Consider the following 18883-nt stretch of genomic DNA (forward strand, 5'->3'; position numbering starts at 1 on the left):
CTTTACAAAAGTGGAGAGACTGTTTTCCAGTCTAACATTTATACGCATTCATTTCTCCAGAAAAGTAAGACCAGTACCAGACTGGTTCTAAACTTCTAAAAAGCTTTGGTAATTAAAGGTTTACTTCAGGGTTCAACTGTTTAAAGTTTTCTCACTTCTCTGTGCTGACCTCTCAAATCCCAGTAGAAGTGTCCTCACTGTAGGCTTTTACTATTTCTGAAATGTGCTACGGTGCCACAGTATTGAGAAATCCTCTTGTGCAGCTGGACAGAAAGCAGATGCCAAGGAGCACTACTTGAATCCCTTCTCTGCCTCATCATCTAGACTTCTGTGTTGAAAAGTGTGCATATCTGGAGGGAGTGTCCTTTCCTGGGGGATTAGAGCATTTGTTTTAACAACAAAAACCAAAATTTTATATATGTATATGTATATGTATATGTATATGTATATGTATAATTTATTAATAAATAAATAAAATAAAATTTATATATATTTAAAAGCAGAGAAAGGGGCAGGGATTGTTTCCATTCTTAGGGCCCTTTCTCAGCCAACTTTTCTGAGATCCTTTTCAACAAAATATATCTAATTTTGTTTGTAAAACTATGCCAGCGTTGGTCATTTTAACTCATTTATTTAGCATACAATCATATTTTGTACAGTATTTCTTAATAAATAAACTTTTATACATTTTATATAGATATATAATATATATAATATATAATATAAAATATATAATATATAATATATACTATATACTATATACTATATACTATATACTATATACTATATAATATATAATATATAATATATAATATATAATATATAATATATAATATACTTTTTGTTTTATAGAAATAATGCTAAATAAAACAGAAATCAGCACATATTTTCGAACCAAGTAAAGGGGTAGTAAGGAAAGACATTTAAAGAGTCCTAATTCCCTTGCAAGAGAAGAGGAAAAAGAATGAAGGACAAAAGTAAAAGAGGAGATTGCTGTAAATTTTAATTTTTTTTAAATTTCAGATTTTTTTTATGGCTTTGAGGAATGCACCACAGATAAAACTTCCACAAAGATTGTACTTTGTGTTTCTTCCCACACGGTAACAAGTTCCCTTCCGATTTATAGCCTAAATTAACATCACCAACAAAAATAGCCCAGCATGACATCTGCAAAGGTCAGGGACAGAAATCCCCTCTATTGGGAAGGCTTGCGAGGTCGCCTGCACGTGGTGGACATCCTGAGCAGGCACAAGGGCAGTGAACATGTAGCTCAGCTTCCCATGTGCTTCATCAACTATTGTTCTAAACACAATTAGCTGATAAAATGATTTCTGCAGTAAAACAAGTAGAACTTGAGTGATTGGAGAGAAGAAAAAGCTGAAAAAATACCTTTTCTTACTTTTTCTCCTGCTAATAACAATTTCAGAAGCAAGATGCTTTTTAAAATTATTTTATTTGACAAAAGGAAAGGGGCAGCCTTTCCCCCCACCCCATTCCATAACAACCATTATGCTTTCTAAATCTCTGTTCCTTTATTATCAGCCAAGGACAGATAAGGCAAACATGTAACATGCGCTACCGGCATTTGCTGGGACTAAATGTTTATTTGAAGGACAATGCCGAGTTCCTTCTACTGATCTGAGTATCCATGCTGAATTAGAATCCTAAGAACTTAAAAATGAGAAGATTAATTTGCTCTACAATTATTTGCTGCTTCAGGACAATAGCAACAACATGATTTGTGTAGCTATAGGTTAACATAATATTAGACACTGACTGCTCAGCCAAATTCTCCAACTGGGAAGAACTAATAGAAATTCTTCACTGCTGTAAAGACTTTTGTCATTGACAAAATGCAGTCTTGGGCTTCTAAAAAATCCTTCTGCTAAAAATACCTGAGAGTGTACAGGTATTCTCAGTCAGAAAAGCAGAAAATGAGGAGGGTAAAATTTATTTGGCTTTAATATGAAACTACCAAAACCTATGCTGTCAGAAACTTGTTTGCAATGTTTAAGAAAGCTTGAGAACTTAAACATAGTTACTGTTATGATTTTTACTGCTTCCTGTTTAAGGGCAAGACAAGAAGTGGAAATTGCTCAAAAATAGCTTCTTGGAAGTTGCTTCCATACCAGACTGAGTGTGTTTTTGCAATATTTCCAGTCCCATTTTCTGTATCAACAAGTTCTCATAAATAGTACTTGAACAGCATGTTGCTGATTAGAACCACACCAAACTTGTAAACCTTGGATCCACTTGCAAATGTGATTTTAGTGCTTGAACCTCAAAGTGTAACTGACAAGTTAAAAGCAACAGTCCTTGGAAGTATCAGGGTGGAAGATAAAGTTTTTTCAACACAAAGAATGGTTGCTCACTTAGCCCTAGCCTAAAACATACATGTTTTTTTGTATTATCTGAGTCTTCAACTGGTTGCTAAAAATGCTTTCTCCTGAAAAATAGTATTTTATTTCCAGAGAATGATATTTTAAAATATTTGCTTTTCAACTATAAACTGGTCCTAATTAATAGCTGCATAAAAGTGAGTGATGAAATTTATATAGATCAAAAGATAATATAGGGGAAGATATAAACAGAGATGTAGGAAATCACTTGTCCTTTATTGCCTTTTTACGTTCACAGAGAGGCAGTATGGCTCATGCAATCCTTTTAAACCCCACTGAACCACTGGGAATCAAACAGGACTGATTCAAAGACATGTCCATCCCACACTATTATTTTCTTCATAGGCATAAAATTCCAACTGTCTGTTTTTAAAGCATTTTCCTCTGTGAATCTCTTCAGGACCCTGAGGCAAACTCAGTTCAAAGCAAATGGTAAAACAAGAAGTAGAGAGAAACACAACACCAATGTGGTTCTGGTGCCTGCTCTATATATGCTGTGACAACTAATGTCACCCACACACCAGCCTTGTCCTAGAACTCACTGCCTGTGAAGATCCACAGTATTTTAATGGACCTGACCAAAACCACTGTTAGCACATTTTTCTCTGTCCTCAAGTGCTCTTCTTTCCTTCTCTTTGTTCTTATTTTTTTTCCTGCCTCCTCCACCAGAGCAAGATATTTGGGGTTTGAGCTCCATGCTGCTGCTTCATGGTATCTGTGGTAAAAACCAAGCCTGGCAGCTGTCTTAATATTCTATCAGCTTGTTTTCCTTTTTTTTTTTTTTTTCTTCAGCCTGAGGTGGGGAGGGGGAGAACCCAAACAAAACCTAAATATCTGAAGTGAAATCTTTTGGCAGACTGACTTTATTCAGCATTTGTTTGTTCAGTTCTGATGCTCAACCAGGCATAATAATCACTAGGGTGACTTTGGAGGATTAAAGTCTTAAGGCCTAGTGGATTAGAATGTTCAAACCTACATCTTTCAGCTGTCAGATAGAAGAAGTGTTGCTTCAGGAGCAGAAATTTTTTATAAGTGCTTGCATGCAGAGAGCCCAATTTGTCAAAGTATTGAGCAGCTCCCAAGAATTAACGAATTTATCTTCCAGGCTGCCTGCAGAAGTGGAGAAGGATTATCTCCAGTTTATAGTTGTGGAAGCAAAGCACAGATGGATTAAATTACTTGTTTCAGGTCACATACAGGGCACTCAGGGTGCAGGGGCACTTGATGATTTGGAGCAGAAACAAATGAAAGTGGTCCTATGAGCTCCTTCACTAAGAAAATGACCCCATGAGCTTCTTTACTTCCTCACCTTTAAAAAGGCAGGGAAAACACCTTCTTTGTGCCTTTGCCTACTGAAAGTTTTGGGGAGGTTTTAGTGAACTCCAGAGTCCCTGATCTCTGTCTCTCCATCAAGGACTTTCAGTAATGGTGATGATACTGGCCATTAAAAACAGCAGAACAAGGCATTGGCTTCATGCCCTGGATGTAAAGAAGTACATCTTGGCTGAAAGAGGTGAACTGGGCAATTCACCAGAAGGTTTTGATTACTGCCTCGACCCACAGGTTTTCTTCAATTAGACCTGTTAAGAGAAGGAATGTTAAGTAATTGGTATAGACCAAAGCCTCTGGGAAAATTAAACTGGAGGAGTTAATCTCAGGAATTCCGCATGTCATATGTGAATCACAGCACTTGTTTTTGGTGCTGTGAATAAGGGAGGTGTGCTGAAGTGCTGAAAATGTCTTTTGTTCTTTCAACTGTTCTGTTCATCATTGTCAGTCAAAATTATATCCTTCCTACTTTTGCAATAGTTGACAAGAACTGGTGATCATTCTGAAAACTCTGGAGATCAGGCATCTTTGTTCTATGCTGTCATAGTCTTGCTCTTTCTGCAGGTTTCTTCAAAATATTTGTAAGATTTGGAATCTTCTTCTAAGAAAGAAGCATGGGAGAAGTACCAAATTTACATGCTGCAGATACTTACAAACATATCCTTTAAAATCTAAAATAGCAAAGGTTTTCAGGGCATCCTTTGAAAAGATGTACTCAAAGTGAGATAAATGAGATGCTACATATTATGAAAAAAAGGGAAAGGGAAAGGGAAAGGGAAAGGGAAAGGGAAAGGGAAAGGGAAAGGGAAAGGGAAAGGGAAAGGGAAAGGGAAAGGGAAAGGGAAAGGGAAAGGGAAAGGGAAAGGGAAAAGGGAAAAGGGAAAAGGGAAAAGGGAAAAGGGAAAGAAATCCTTAGTTTGGATACTTATAACCTTTTGTTGCCAGAGACTCCTGTGCTGATGGACACATACAACCCTGTTGACACTGTAAAACTTCCTCTCCTGTCTTTCTGTGAGACTGCCAAAAAGGAAACAAAATCATCTGGATTATCTGGAAGCCAAGGGCCTTAGCATTTCTCTCTGTATTATTGAGTTAAAGCTTGAGAACACACTGACAACACTGCTAATAAACACTCTGCAAATGCTGCCCTTTTCCAAGGATATTCTGGTAGCATTAGTAGAAGTCACAAATGTTTCATTTCAGTTTCTTCAAGTGATGCAAACATAGATAAGAACACTCATCATAATTTGAATTTGAGAAAGGAGTCCTACATCTGTCTCCCCACATCTTCATTTCCTTTCTTTTATTCTAACTTCACATTCTAGCTTCACAGGCATGAAGTCATGCATCTGGATGTGCACTTTTCCTCCTAAAACAATCTCAGACATGTATTTTCATGACTATTGCAATAGTAGAGCGAAGCAAAAAGCCATGATTGTTCCCTGTGGTGCGATGGTTGCCTAATCATCATCTGTTTAGAAACATCTTTAGAAACCCCTGTATAAGAGGTGTTTAAAGCAACCTGTCTCACATCAGGTAAGATACACCCAGAGAAAAGTACCATCTTAGGAATCTTAATATATTGGCCTTGTCTTCTAATATGTTAATCACAGGAAAAGTTAAAAACACATGTTCTGACTCATCCAAACCTGTCTGGGTCAAAAAACTCTTGTGGTTGCTGAGATTGCTTTTGAGGCTTCCTTTAAAAGTTCAGAGCTTTACTGTATGTACTGCACTGTAGCAGAGCTGAACCATTTCTCCTTCACAAGTGTGGGTAAGAGGTACTTAACAATGTGGAAGGAGTTGAGCAATGGAAAAATTTCTCGCAACTGTGTGTCCTGCAGGGGTTAAAGATGTTCCCAGTTTCACAGCACTGGACTGCTTTTAAGGATTTGTCTTTGCTATGGGTAACCTACCTCTCTTTCTTTTACATGAAGCTGTTTTTGGAAGGTGTTTGTAAAGTTTTATACAAGTGCTGGAAAGACAATGGATCCATGCAGCACTTCACTTACCCAAGCTCCCTACTTTTGGCATCACAGAAGGTCTCAGAGCCAAAATTCACTGTATGCATGCAGAGAGTTGTCCTGCACAGGTAGTCTGGATCCTACCCCTTGGAGCACCTGAGAGATAGGGATGGACAGAGAAGTCAAACATCTAAGTGCCCTGTGGCCTGGCCGGCACTCATTGCATTTAAGCACACCACACTGCACTGTCAGTCTTTAGTCTGTCTGTAAAGAAATCCTGCAGTAGGAATGGAGGCAGGTAACTGAGCCCCTCTCTCCACCCTCCATCAGATTTTGCCCAGATGTAGCCACAATTTTTTCCCACAAATTGCTGATGTCTTTGATCAGTGCTAGTGAGCAGGGTGTATCTCTCAAACACTGCTTAACAGCAAGTGCATCAGAGTTTCATTTTTTGTCTCAATATAAATCTACAAGCATGGAAGAAAAATAGGAAGAAAGCAAGTTTCCTCCTCCACCATGATATTCATTCATCACAAAGATGACACCAGGAGGGTATTCTGGTATATATTATATATTATTTTGTGGTGCAGAGATAATTTTTCAAATAGAAAAGTGGTCCACATAGTCATTTATTCACATATGGGTATAACGTTTAGGTCTAACTGAAAATCACCAAAGCTTCTTTATGGGCTTAGGAACGATTCCAATGCATATATAAAAGGATGCTGCTTCACTTTGGTGTTGTTTCTTTTTCAAAGGGCTTTGCAATATCATGCATTTTTTTTCCATTGAATGAGTGAAATCAATTTGCCTCTAAATGTGCTCCCTTGGCAATACTGTACTTTTGCCAGTACTAAGATTATGTGAGCATGTCTGGAGCTTACTGGTGTGCTTTCTGGACAAACAGAAATAAGTTTGTAAGAAAGAAGTGGCTGAAAACTGTAGATTCCTCTTTGTTGTTTTGAAGGGGCTTGTTTCTCTAAATAATATATATGTATTATGTATAAAGAAGTGTCTTTCCCCTCTCTAGATTTTTGATGTCAAATTTTTCACTGGAAATCATGTATGTAATGAGGTGGCCTCAACCTGTTCAAATTGCAGAGTAAATGCAACTGTCAAATGAATGACAAAGGGCTGAATTTGAAATGCAATACATTTCCAGGGTGGTGCCACAGTGAGCTGCACCAGATATCACTTAAGCATAAATTTTAATTCATGAGCTTTTATCTGGCTCTGGCTATGAGGTAATGCCATACTGACAAATCTTTTTCTCAATCCAATGAAATTACATCAGTATACATATATCAGAATTTTTTTTACTTATATTAGGAAGCAAAAATATTTTAGTACTCACTGAAGGACTGTTTGAAAATATATATTTATATTACTATATTTTAGATTATATCCTCTTGTATCCTTAAAAGAATCTCCAGAAAGATTAAGGCCCATGTTTGGGGATGGAAAAAAAGAAACAGATGGGCAGAAATTTCATGGACTATAGAAGTGGAGTGCTGAAGAGTAAGTATATGTGCGTGTTTTCTTCCCCTTTTGTTTTGTTTTTTCTACTGATATTGCCTGTCCCACTACTGTAATTCATCTTTCAGCAAAAGAGAACATGGTGTGGCAATGTAACAATGTAGTTACAGTAAGGAGAATGAGAGTAATTCCTTTTTAAAAGCACCTAAAATAAATATAAACATAAACTCTAAAGATCTCAGACCGTCTAGAGCCCCTTTCTTTAGTTTAACAGCCTCCCTGAGAGAGAGGTTTCAATTTGATCTCAGACCCAAGCTTTTCAGGTTGGACAGGAGTCTGCCAATAAAGCTTCCACCTGGGCATGCTTCTAGGATGATGAATTTTTGAATTAATTTAATCACTTCTGTCTCTCCTCATTTTTCACCAACTACAGATATCCATGCATCATAAGGAATCCCAGCTGGTGTAAACAGGATTGATTAGCATAATTTGTTGTGCTTTGTAATTAAAGAAACTGTAATTGTCTGGAATTAATGAAAGTAAGAGGAAATGGAGCCTAGCAGATAGAGTCATAGGTTTTCACTGCTGCCAAGGTAAAGTGTTGAAGAATGCTAAATAGCCACAAAGAACTGAAGACAAAAATTTGAGAAATAGATTCTGTTTCTTTCAAATTATCTGAGATTTCATATATTGGGTAGAGACTGGGGGGAAAAAACCTCAGTGGGTAACATTCAACAGACTACTGCAGTGCAATACATGTTAACAGATCATATATATGTGTATATACATACTATGTGACATTTTGTTCTGGTCTATGTTAGATCTAACTATTACTAAATTGTCACCAGGAACCAAAATACACAGCCAGCCAAAAATTAGCAAATTAACAGATACTTACAGATGATGTTTTTCTAGAGTTTTACCATATGGCAAGAAAATATTATTCTCCACATGTCTATAGGCTGGTGCTTGAGGCTAGAGTTGGATATAGAGTGGAGAAAGAAGGGGAGGAGAGAGGGAAGGAGCGATAGGGCTACACAAAGAAATAGAGCATCTCAGGGCCCTGTGGCCTGGAGTGCTTTCTGCATCAGGTGATATCAATAAGAGCACATAGTCTCAGCAGTGACACAACTGTGTGGTTAATAAGGAATTAAGCAAGCAGCCTCCTCATATTCATGTAGACTTCGGCTGTTCTGGTAATTTTGCCCTGCAGTTTTGAGCGCCAACCAGGTACCTGAACAGCAAAAGCAGTATTCTTTATATAGGTAATTTTTTTCCTCACTTGCCTTGCACTTTTCTCTATTTCCCCCTTAATCTCTATATCTCTGCCTGGATTTCCTCCTACTGCCGTTCAGTGCCTACAGCTGTAACACTGAAATTCTAGAACTATGATTTTGTGCTATGGAACACCTGGGCTGGTTCCCAATTAAGGTTTGTAGGAAAGAGTTTTGTTATTTAGACCTGACTTTCATGACTGCAGTTGTTCTTTTATCCCTATCACATGAAAATATAATTTATATTAGAGATCACACAAGTGAGGATCAAGAGAAAAAAACAAAGAAAAACAAGAAAAAAACACTTTCTGTGTTAAGAGGGGGGAAAAAAAAGCATGATCAGTCAGGCATATGAATAAAACAAAAAGGAAGATAAAGAGATGCAGAAAAGCAACAGAGGAAAGGCTATAGAATATATAAGGATAACAGGAGTAAAGAGTCTAAACCATTAAGAAGGAGATCATATACTTAAAAAGGAGATGAACATTGAGGAAAGGCTAGGAATAAAGAAATAAATTAATTTTATGAATGATAGGTGGAAGATAGAAATGAGACAAAAAAAAAAAAAAACAACCTGGGAAGATTTTATGTACTTGTGACAAAGGAGAAAAGGAAGACAGAATTGTTCAGATATTTGACTAAATGGTTTGGAACACAGAAACAGTTAAAAGCATGAGTTGAAAACAAGTTGTAAAGAAAATATCATATATGATGTCTAAAAAACTTTTTGCTTTTTCTCACGCACCTTGTCACTTACTAATTCAAGACAGAAAGCTTGGAACTACAGTGTAAAAGAGGATTCTCACAATATTTTCCAGGCAGCTACCAGGAAGGAATGGAAAGCCTCTGGGAAAGGTTGTATTTACAGAAATTCAGATGAAGGTATATAGAAAGCAGCTTTGAAATTCCACTTTCTGAGCATAATTTGCCAACTTTTGGAGGATCAAGCAACATACGTGAGAATAACAATACAGAAGAAAGAGAATTCACAGAGATAAAACTGCACAGATGCTGAATAGAGAACAACAGAGCATGGTAGGAAGAGAGTAATATAATATAATTTAATATAAGGAGTGATAAAATATAATTACTCCAGTTTGAACTTTATACATCTCAACACTGTGTGTACATATTCCAACCTCTTCTTTATGGTCCTTTGCTTTCACTTACTGTTGTTTTTCTAAAGGAGGTATAAAGGATGAAATAACTGCATTCAACAATATAAACGTGGCCATAAGAGAAGTTATCTGAAATCAGAAATTACACTGTTTGGTCACTAAACCGTCTAAAATAACAGAAGACATGATCTGAATTTTGAACTGAACTTCTTTTGGAAGATAACAAATAGAAAAAGAAGAAATTGGGAAACTAAAACTGGATGACCTGAATAGTAGAGGGAAAATGTAAGAAAAATATATGATGTGTGTTTGAGAATACCCAGAATATTCTCTGTTAAACTGCTGTCAAATTTTAAATTTAGAAAGAGAAGGAATTTCCTTGGATGAATACTTAAAAATAGAGCTACATATCACAGACTTAATATGTCTGTCAGGCTTCTGATTAAGAGCTATGACAGTGCCTTCCTTCCAAAGATAACCTGAGCCAAAGAAATGTAACTTTTTCTTTAGAAGCCAAGGAGAAAGTAAATGAGTATTTCATAGCCTTGCAAACATAAATCCTAAGATACCAGGATCAAATGATTTGACTCCTAATTGAGCAAATCTCCCATGTACTTGCCTTGTGATCCATCATGAACCCAACACATGAGCAATCACCACTTGATGATGTGAAATCTGTTTCTGGACAACTTTGAACTCTGTAGGGGAATGGTACAGATACATCAACATTCCTCCCAAAGAGATATTTTGGACAAACTCCAGCTTGGCAGATTTTACACAACACTTGCTATCTGATGAATACAATTAACAGAAAGCGACCACTCCTTACAAAAGAACATTAATGGTCAATGTGCAAGGATAGACTGGATGGATAAGTGTGTCCACATGAATAATGTTAGTTATAAAACCACACAGAATAGGCTTTCTATGTAAACAGTCAACTAAAAACCAGGTTGCAAAGACTCCATTCTTCTGTTCTACTTGTCTATTGAGTGGAGCAGTCTCCCTGAATTCCTTTGCTAAAATAATTTAATCTAGTTAACTCATATTACTTATTAATATTTCTACTCTGTATAACAGTATATTCATATGTTTTATTCAGTTAGATAACTTTGTGGAGTCACTGCTCTGTGATTTGCAGTAAACTGTTCTGTAACAGGATAGATTGAAACATACAAATGAACATGTAGAAATGACAGAACTGAAGGCTAAAAATAAGAATGATTTTTCCATACTTAAAATTCTGGTTTTTTTCTCTTCATAAATGACTACACAGCTACAGGATTACTTGGAGAGTGCCTGATACTCAATTGTAAGTGGTTCTGGAACCTATTAGTTATCTGCATGATGCATTTCCTAAAAAAGATGAAGGTGTCCTCTGGCAAGGACTGCACACTGACAGAAGTGGGTGAACCTAAAGGGAAAAGCTGTTTGCTACTTCCAGTAACACTTGATAAAGTGCTTGATAAAAGTATATGCCTATAAGGATCTATCCATCCCAACACAATATCCATCCATGATTAAACTTGTGAGAATTTATGCCTCTGATCAACATCCTGTATTCTCAGTAGTGAGTAGTTTCCTTTTGGCTTTTTACCAAAAATAATAACTAATCTAGAAACTGAATGAAAGCTATTCTAAGTCAATTGCCCCAAACTGAAAATGGTTATTAATCTCATTTCTCACACAGATTTCAGGAACTTCACATCCCCTCTTTGAACTCTCAGAAAGGCAGAAGCATTTTCCAGTAAATATTTCCCATAATTGTTCAGAAAATGGCACATTGAAATTCCAGACACCTTTACTTGTTGAAATCAACAATGCTTCATTTGTGTTGCAAGTCTCACTGGAAAGTAAAGAGAAAGGTCCTGGTTACTATGCTCAGAGGTTAGAGATAGGTTATATGAGACTCATGACATACATTCTCCAGTGTCGTGAGTCTGGTTTATAGAAGATGAGATGATCATTTTAGAATTGGCACCAATTTTCAAGATACAAGAACAAAGGACCACTTTATCTCCTGTGTGTCCCTTTCCCCCTTTTGTCAAGGAAACCCATTCTGAGTTCTGCAAAAGCAGTTGAGTTGTGGTTCATTTCTTGACCTCTAGAGTAGGAAAATTCACTGGTGCTGTATATACTGATTATGCTTTGATTTGGATGATTCTAAATGTTCACTGAAGACAAAGACCCAAAGAATCCAAGCTGATGTTATATAGCCTTTGATCACTTCCAAAGATGGTTTCAAAAGGGTGGGCCTAAGACCCACAGCAAGCACTAGAGTCCCCAGTAAGTGCAGGCCATAGATACACATTAAGAAGCACACCACTGCTATAATTTAGAGCATAACTTTGCTGACTAGAAATAAGAAACTTTATCTTACTGGTTAGTGTGCAGCTCGGACCAGTCTCAAAGTCCAGTTTTCACACAGGGAGAATAGTCTAAGCAATCTCAATCAATGCAGAAACAGAGGCTCCATAGAATTAAATCCAGGGTTCTTACTTGTCCTTCTTTTCCTCCCCCTTCTTTTACCATCAAGGATATTATCAGTCTCTGGCATGATCAAGATATTTACACAGAGACTCAATGCCTCCTGCTTTGCCCTAGCATCACCTTAGATTTGGTTGATCATGGCAAGGCAGAATAAAGTCCATGAACCTGCCTGTTTCCATTCTGCAGCTATTTCTGTTCAGCAGATGCATTTCCCTACCAATTATTGCTCTGTTTGAGCCAATAGGAAACTGTGATAGCTATTTGAAGCTGAGGATCTGAGCTACTATCTAAGGAGATCTCCAAGAACCTTTCAATTTCTGACCCCAGAGCTTTCCTTTCTTACCTGTGACTGGCACAATTCATGGCTCTAATAAGGTCTATACAAATTCCATCCAACATCTATCCTTAAGGTATCTATGTTCATCAGTGTAGCCTTACCTCCAGAGGTTTTATAATTTACCAAAACAAATATTTGAAAACAATGCTAAAGTGACATAACTGGGGATTTATTTATAGGTTTTTCTTTCAAACCAGCTTCCTCTCACCATTTATCATATTTCATGGTGGTCTCCAGCACAGCTTTTCCCACATTGAAAAAGCAAAACATGCATTTCTAGCTGATATCAGATGGCAATCTCTTGGGATTATGTTGTCAGGAGACAACAGATGAACCATCCCATTTTCTTACTGCTCATGGACAAAGTATCACAGATACCTGAAGGGATACTTTGAGATGACTGAGTTAATGTCATTCATTTATAGACTGGACATGACTTATGAGAATCTAGAATAAGCCTGAGCTAACATTTTGGGGTGGACATGGAAATGGCTTAAATGCATTTAAATAAATAGGAAGCTTCCTGCAAATAAAGAGCATTGACTCTGATTTCTGTATGTTTCATTATGAAGGATAAAAAATATTATTCCAATAAGTCCTACAGCAGGATTTAAGCCTTTTCAAAACTGAAAAATGAACAGACTTTTGACAAAAAACTATTGGTTTTCTACTTTTGGTAGAAAAACTATTCTGTAAATCATGCAAACAATTGCACATGCAATCTTGTAAAATGCTTCTTAAGCTCCAGTCCTCTCCCATATCAGGCAGTATTTTTTTATCATCATGGCAGAGCTGGTAGAGTTGCACTTCATGTACAAAGTAAAAAGCCCTTTGAAAGCTGACTAAAGTGCATGAACCCTACTTTTCTGATCTCAAGATGAAAGGCTGCCCCTCATTTCTTAGGTAGTGTTATTTCTATTGCTGGCATTCCATCAACCACAGGAATGTGTGGCACACAAAGCAAATAAGTTACAAGCATATCTAAACACCACCTTCTGCCTCCCCTCATTGTTACAAGAATGGATTGTATTATACTCTGTTGCCCTTTGATGAGACAGATTTTGCTCTTCATGCCAAAAAACTTGTTTTGAACAGAAAAATAGAAATAAAAGCACTTTTTTAATAAAAGCAAGATTCTGCATGTTGGTGTTGGAAGTTACAGCAAAACAGAAAGCTCGTATAGCAAGTTAGCACTAGATCCATAGAGGTGGAGAAGAGGAGATGAACTGCAGGGAGTTGGGGCTTGACCCATCCTGTGAAGCTGTACCAAGAGCACCAGGATGAACCTGGGACAACCCAGGCCTGATGCTTCATCTTTTGTCAAATGTCAAAGCTGTTATTTTGGGATACACCTTGCCTTACGACATAACTTGCATTTTGTTCTCCTTTAGAACAAGTATATAAGGGAAATGATAGAGATAAGTTCATATCTGTGTGCAGATTATATCTAGCCAGATGATATGTTTAACTTGCAGCATCCCTCTGGCTTGTGTTACACAATCTCTGTTTGAGTCAACTTGAACATTTGGCTTGAGACAAGCACCCCACATAGAAATATTGCTTTCTTACACTCCTACTGGGCAGAAATAGAAATGGAAATATGACCATACCCTTTTGAATATTTACTTTAAAGGGAGGAATGAAAACGCTCAATCATCCAAGCACTGTGTGCACTTTAGGCAATAACATCCTCTTTCCAGGAACACTTGGTACATTATGAAGAATTTTCTTTTCAATCTTATTGAGAGATACTTTATTTAGCAGATGTTATCTGGTGGCTAAGCAGGTTAACAAAAGAGCAGATGTGAACATGAAAAAGGTTTGCAAAAGTTGAGCACAGGAGAAAAGCAGCATTAGCTACTGTAACTATTTCATAAGTTATGCAATGTTAAAAGGTGTAATGGCATAAAAGAAAAGACTGTCTCTAGAACCAGCTTTGATAAAAGGCAGGAATATAATATTTTCTGAGCAATTCTTCAGCTAAAATAAAGACTATTTCTGTCCTGATTTCCCACTGAGACTCTGGCCTGCTGAGATCTCGTAGACATATGTGAAAGACAAATCAACCTGACAGTAGCACAATCCAATATCTAGCAGCATATCCAGCATCTGCTGAGCTTTCCTTACCAGTCAGGTACCTAATGTAAAGATTGTTGAGATGCGTGGTGACAGCAGAACAGAATGTCCCACGTGACAAAAACCCTTCTCTTGTGGTCAGTAAACTGAAATAGAAACAAGGAAGGTGAATCTGTGTTTCAACAGCTGAAGCTTATAATATTAATTAGTTGTGGCACCACAAGTTCTTCCCCAGTGCAGGTCTGAAGGACCAAACGTATTTGGAAATCTCCAGCAATAGTACTTCTCAAATAAAACATTTATCTGCTCTAATGTATGGGATGATGCTGTTATTTAACTCCGTGCCATTAATATGACACTTTGCTGCCTCTTGCCAGGAAGGTTAAAGAGAGTGGAAGAGGTAAAAATATAAGGAAGAATGTAACACCTCTTACGACTACTTTTGGAGTTAGTTACCTTCTTATAGCTTCACTTCCTGTTCCAGTTGTTTGAGGACTGGTACGTACTACCAAATTAACTTCTGCACTTAGGATACACCTAAATGTGACAGAATGCATTCAACAGATGAATTCATGTGTTTCTGGGAGAAGATGAGACATTTCACTAGCCCACCCTCCCCAATGTACGCTACTAATGACAATAGAAGAGTTCCCTTTAGACAGCTCTAAACCTTGGTTTTAATGTTGTCAGTATCGTGGCCCTCATACTCGGTCCTGAAATGTTGAAAAACAGAAGGGAAATTTACTTTTTGACATAGTAGGTTATCTTCAGGCTGGAAGAAAGGCTTGGATTCAGGGAAAGCAAAATAAAAAAAGTCCTTGTCCAGCCAATTAAGTTTGTCTTCAAGTCAAACAGTCTGATGATTTTCAGGTTATGCAAGTTACTATTGTTAAACAAGTTAATGGCTTATCTTTTACTGCTTATCCAAGCAGACAAAAAAAGTGATTCCATACCTAGAAATCCAAACTTGTGACACTGCCAGCTCCATTTCACAGACTTTGTTATTTCAAGTGAATTTTAAGAAACACTTGTAGAACTTTTTTCAACCTTCTGATATATTTCTTAAAAGCAGGTTTAAGAACAGATTTTCATTGTAAAGCACATTGTGTACATGCTAGTTATTATGTTCACAGATACCTGATTTGCTTAAGCATCTGGTAAACCCCAAAGTATTTCTTTACAGAACATTTTTTTGCATCCTGTTTTTAATTGACCCATCTGCTAATGAAATTCAATTTTTTGAAGTACAGATCAAACCATGTGATTCAAAGGACTTGAGCAAAGAGATAGTTTACTTGTTTCATGAAAACTCTCAAGAGTTAACAAACTTTTCACATTCTGTCTCAGGACAAACACAAGATTTAATGTATTTCTGATTTCTCCCAGTCACTCATTACTGGAGGGAATGAAAAAATGCTATTAGCAAGTCAGAATTGCTTGGTCAGTTACTCACTATCCAGTAGATAGATATTTATTTAACCAAAGTGCAAAAGCCACAGCACTAGGTGCTAGTCTTTATAAGGATATGAAAGACCCTGTTCTGCTGAAAGGCTGAACAGCCAGAGCAGGGGAATAATGAGAGAGCCCACTCCTCACTGCTACCCTGTAACATTTAATATAGGTGTGACTGAAAGTCAAATCCCCACTCCAGATACACCACAATAAAATCTTGCTGTTTGGTGTATTTTAGTGAACACCTTAACAAAGGTATACTGCATCTTCAATGCTTTATGTTTTACAGACATCTTGACAAGGTATTTTGCCAAAAAATTCTGGCTACCTCCAGTTCAATTGACAAAAGTCCACATATTTATCATGAGTTATTTTCAGTCCTATTTTCCTGAACTTTATCAAGTCTTCTCTGACTGCAGAGTTCTCCAATTCATTGTCTTTCCACTATTACCTAATTCTGCAGGCTTCATTCATTATCATCTCTTTTACTCAAGCAACAGAAGACAGTAGCTACTTCATAATATTTTTTATGCTGGCTTTTTTTTTCTTCCTAAAATAAAGCAACTAAGTAAAAAAAATAAAATGTAACATTAAATGTCCACTCTTTCTTTCAGACATCTTGGCTAATTAATTATTTACAGATTCCAAGTGTGACAGGATTCTCAGTCTCTTGTACCTAAACTTTCTTGAAAGTTCAAACCCTCCTAATGATACCAACCAGCTTCTAGGAACATATTAAAGGATTTTCAACAGATTTGAGATTTTCTCTGTGCTAAATCCTATCATGTGGTCTTGAGATTGTTTTCACTACCAGATTATTGCATGAGAAGGATCATATGACTTAAAGCCCACATTCTCAACACTATCCTAGCTCTTCAAGGAAGACCTCCAAGAAAAATCTTTCTCGTCTCCTTGACTGTAGATTTTGCTTTGCAGAGTATTGTACTTTCCACTGGATATTTCTGGAAACTGTTGATTTTAGTCCAGCCCAATGCTGTATTTGTTTAAGGTTCAGCTCTTCATGATATATACATTTCTTCAATGAAAATATAATTTAAGAATTTAATAACATGAGAGCAAGGAATGAAAGGCAGCAGAGTTCATGTTACTTCCTTTGCACGTTTAGTAGATGTGCCAGTCCTCTGATTCCTCAAGAAGGAATATATCTGTATATATCTTCCAGCTCTTTAGACTTTATTCCCTTAGATAATTGCCCAAATTCAGTAGTACAAGAATTGGTTAAAAAAGCACACTGTGTGTTCTTCCCGTTTCACTCTATCTCCTGCATGTTCTTTGGCTCCTCCTGCAAATGTCCAAGTATACAACTGGAAAGAACCATTTTTCTGCCCTCTGCAAATCAATTGCTGCTTTCTTCAAGAACAGTGTTTAATTTTTTCTCACATCCATTTAAAAGAAATACTTTTCAGTAAAACAATATCCTCTTAAATCACCCCAAAAATAAACTGTGACCATTATCCAACTTTTCCTGATAAGGTCAATAAAAGCCCTTTGCTTAAAAACACAATTTTCTCACATCCCCAAAAATCTTATGGTGAGAAACCATTTACAAAGCAACACCTCTGAGAAGTTAGAAACCAATTCTTCATTTATACAGCCAGCAGGATAAATTCCAATCCCCACATACACACACATATACAAACTTATATAACATATAAAGGAAATGTACAAAAATTTGGGAACACCAGTAGATTAACCAGGCTCCAGAAATCCACCTGGCTTGCTACTTGAAAACTGAGTCTCTAATGTAAGTAGATACCTTTAGTGCATGAGTTGTGGATCAAAAATATCTTTGTCTATCTTAGGCCAAATTTATATTGTTCTAGATCATCTTTGCCTGTTTTCTATGTTGAAACAACAATACACTTTCTGCCCTTGCAGATACACATGCAGTGTCGGGAAAAGCAAATACAAATTGTGGTTCATGAATTTCAGAACAGATTCTAAGCCTTAAATTGGACTTTGGAAGGGTTTGGGGAGACATTTCTATGGTGATACAGTTGTGATTTTGTTTGTGTGTTCGTGCTGTGAAAACTTAATGGGTGCCAAATTTTAGACTCCTGAAAACAATAATGAAAAAAAAAAAGATTTTAAACTGCTATCTTTATTTAAGTGTATAGGAAATATGAAGCACCAGAAACACACAGAATAATTCAAATTCCTTTTAGGTTTTTGCAATGCTAAGGGTGGAACAGTCCATTCCAGATATCTGATAGCTTATCCTAATTATTTGGACACGTAGTTTCAAACTGGTGCCTGGAAAATTATATAAGGTCTATAGAGTTTGGACTTAGGCATGTGATCTACCCAGTGTTCATGTCACAGAAAAAAAATCCCTCAGGGTTTAGCAGCATTTAGGTCATGTCCCTGCTAACTCTAAGAATGCATGGAGGTTTTAATTAGTGTTTCAGGGGCTCTTTTGTTGGAATCTGTTTTCTCAGTTAGATTTATATCTTTGATCTCATCACTTTTGAGCTCCCCAGTGAGAAAATCTTAACCAACACTTTTTAAACAGTGTGCAGATAAAGTTTTTTTCAGTAAAAGATACCATATTTTTCTATGTAGTTTTTCTTTTGTTTTGGTTTAAAGTCTTATTTGGAGTAATCTGATTTCAATAAACATTAATTTATGGGGCAAGCCTATTCCACAGTGCCAGTTAGCTGGAGTTAAATAAGGTAGAAAGGAAAGAATTTGCCAGCTGTGTTTAAGGTAAACATAATGCCTCAATGTGTTATTTTTTTAAAAAATAAAATATACTTCAAAGTTTAAGTTAGAATAATTTAACTGGCAAGTGAGAGTTTAAGATGTCCTAAAAGGTCTGGGGGTTTGGGAGTGTTTTTCTTGCCAAGAATGTAACAAATACAAATAGGGAGGAGTGACCTCTAAGCATTCAAAGACAAGAATAGATAATAATATTTTGATATGTTCAAAGAAATAAATAGAATTACCA

The 18883-nt window shown here is 36.7% G+C and overlaps 2 long non-coding RNA genes across 2 annotated transcripts; one reads left to right on the forward strand and one right to left on the reverse strand.

Annotated features, from left to right (window-relative positions):
- Nucleotides 1-1434: 1434 nt before the first annotated feature.
- LOC111927300 (uncharacterized) lies at nucleotides 1435-8286 on the reverse strand. The gene is made up of 4 exons (XR_002863507.2): nucleotides 8067-8286; nucleotides 5741-5848; nucleotides 4661-4745; nucleotides 1435-4329 (listed from the first exon to the last, which is right to left on the reverse strand). It is a non-coding gene; the product is annotated as an uncharacterized LOC111927300 (long non-coding RNA).
- An 11-nt stretch (nucleotides 8287-8297) lies between these two features.
- On the forward strand, nucleotides 8298-12996 carry LOC147654798 (uncharacterized). The gene is made up of 3 exons (XR_015283156.1): nucleotides 8298-8433; nucleotides 9261-9477; nucleotides 9629-12996. It is a non-coding gene; the product is annotated as an uncharacterized LOC147654798 (long non-coding RNA).
- The last annotated feature ends 5887 nt before the right edge of the window (nucleotides 12997-18883 follow it).

This window comes from Cyanistes caeruleus, chromosome 2, assembly GCF_971803275.1.
Source record: "Cyanistes caeruleus chromosome 2, bCyaCae1.hap1.1, whole genome shotgun sequence".
Taxonomy (NCBI): domain Eukaryota; kingdom Metazoa; phylum Chordata; class Aves; order Passeriformes; family Paridae; genus Cyanistes; species Cyanistes caeruleus.